We start from the raw sequence: 2,857 nt of genomic DNA on the forward strand, positions 1-2,857 counted from the left end.
ATGTGTCTGTGAAGCTTCTATGACTTTACCTTAGTCAAGTGGTGAGAACTTCCCCAGTATGGTGTATTGTCTTGTTGTTGTTGTTCTTAGGTGCCCTTGAGTCAGTTCCGACTGACAGTGACCCTATGCACAACAGAACGAAACACTGCCCGGCCCTGTGCCATCCTCACAATCATTGTTATGCTTGAGCTCATTGTTGCAGCCACTGTGCCAATCCACCTCATTGAGGGTCTTCCTCTTTTCCGCTGACCCTGTACTCTGCCAAGCATGATGTCCTTCACCAGGGACTGATCCCTCCTGACAACATGTTCGAAGTATGTAAGACGCAGTCTCATCATCCTTGCTTCTAAGGAGCATTCTGGTTGTACTTCTTCCAAAACAGATTTGTTCATTATTTTGGCAGTCCATAGCCTATTCAATATTCTTTGCCAACACAAAAAATTCAAAGGCATCAATTCTTCTTCGGTCTTCCTTATTCATTGTCCAGCTTTCACATGCATATGATGTGATTGAAAATACCATGGCTTGGGTCAGGTGCACCTTAGTCTTCAGGGTAACATCTTTGCTCTTTAACACGTTGAAGAGGTCCTTTGCAGCAGGTTTGCCCAATGCAATGCATCTTTTGATTTCTTGACTGCTGCTTCCATGGCTGTTGATTATGGATCCAAGTAAAATGAAATCCTTGACAACTTCAATCTTTCTCTGTTTATCATGGTGTTGCTCATTGGTCTAATTGTGAGGATTTTTGTTTTCTTTATGTTGAGGTGTAATCCATACTGAAGGCTGTGGTCTTTGATATTCATTAGTAAGTGCTTCAAGTCCTTTTCACTTTCAGTGAGCAAGGTTGTGTTATCTGCATAACGCAGGTTGTTAATGAGTCTTCCTCCAATCCTGATGCCACGTTCTTCTTCATATAGCCCAGCTTCTCGTATTACTTGTTCAGCATACAGATTGAATAGGGATGTTGTCAGAATACAACCCTGATGCACACCTTTCCTGACTTTAAACCAATCAGTATCCCCTTGTTCTGTCCGAAAAACTGCCTCTTGATCTATGTAAAGGTTCCTCATGAGCACAATTAAGTGTTCTGGAATTCCCATTCTTCCCAGTGTTATCCATAGTTTGTTATGACCCACACAGTCAAATGCCTTTGCATAATCAATAAAACACAGGTAAACATCCTTCTGGTATTCTTTGCTTTCAGCCAGGCTCCATCTGACATCAGCAGTGATATCCCTGGTTCCACACCCTCTTCTGAAACTGGCCTGAATTTCTGGTAGCTCCCTGTCTGTATACTGCTGCAGCTGTTTTTAAATGATCTTTAGCAAAATTTTGCTTGTGTGTGATCTTAATGATATTGTTCTATAATTTCCACATTCGGTTGGATCACCTTTCTTGGGAATAGCCATAAATATGGATCCCTTCATTTGGCCAGGAAGCTGTCTTCCATATTTCTTGGGATAGATGAGTGAGCACCTTCAGCGCTGCATCTGTTTGTTGAAAAGTCTCAATTGATATTCCATCAATTCCTGGAGCCTTGTTTTTTGCCATTGCCTTCAGAGCAGCTTGGACTTCTTCCTTCAGTACCATCGGTTCCTGATCATATGCCACCTCTTGAAATGGTTGAATATCGACCAATTCTTTTTGGTATAATGACTCCATGTATTCCTTCCCTCTTCTTTTGATGCTTCCTGTGTTGTTTAATATTCTCCCCGTGGAATCCTTCGCTATTGCAACTTGCGGCTTGAATTTTTTCTTCAGTTCTTTTAGCTTGAGAAACATCGATCATGTTCTTCCCTTTCAATTTTCCATCTCCAGCTCTTTGCACATGTCATTACAATTCTTTACTTTGTCTTCTCCAGAGGCCCTTTGAAATCTTCTGTTCAGTTCTTTTACTTCATCAATTCTTCCTTTTGCTTTAGCTGCTCGATGCTCAAGAGTAAGTGTCTGTCAGTCAGTGTACTGTCTTACACTTCGCCAAAGTTACCACTTATCTACTAATTTGTGTAAAGGTTATTGTATGAACATAGGTTTTATTTTCTGGGAGAAATGTCTAAGTGTGGTTAGTTTTAATTTTGACAAAGTCCAATTTACCAATTTGTACTTTTTATTGATATATTTGCATGTACCAGTAATTCAGTATTTTTAAAGGTTGAGTGTTATTCATTTTCTTGGTTATACCACAATTTATTTTTTCATCTTCAAGTAGATGAACAGGTCGGGTGATTCTAGTTTTTGAGTGTTAAAAATAAACTTACATTCGTATACATGGGTTTATAAGGGAAAATATCATTTCTCTTGGGTAAATATGAGTAAAATGGTTAAATTTTATGGTAAAACTATGTTCAGCTTCTTTAAGACTCTGATGCTTAAAACAAATTATTATTTTTTTAAATAATTTTTATTGTGCTTTAAGTGAAAGTTTAAAAATCAAGCCAGTCTCTCACACAAAAACCCATATACACCTTGCTACACACTCCCAATTACTCTCACCCGAATGAGACAGCACACTCTCTCTCTCCACTCTCTCTTTTCGTGTCCATTTCGCCAGCTTCTAACCCTCTCCACCCTCTCATCTCCCCTCCAGGCAGGAAATGACAACATAGTCTCAAGTGTCCACCTAATCCAGGAAGCTCACTCCTCACCAGCAACCCTCTCCAACCCATTGTCCAGTCCAATCCATGTCTGAAGAGTTGGCTTCAGGAATGGTTCCTGTCCTGGGCAACAGAAGGTCTGGGGGCCATGACCACCGGGGTCCTTCCAGTCTCAATCAGACCATTAAGTCTGGTCTTATGAGAATTTAGGGTCTGCATCCCACTGCTCTCCTGCTCCCTCAGGGGTTCTCTGTTGTGTTCCC

This window comes from Elephas maximus, chromosome 7 (assembly GCF_024166365.1).
Source record: "Elephas maximus indicus isolate mEleMax1 chromosome 7, mEleMax1 primary haplotype, whole genome shotgun sequence".
Lineage (NCBI taxonomy): Eukaryota > Metazoa > Chordata > Mammalia > Proboscidea > Elephantidae > Elephas > Elephas maximus.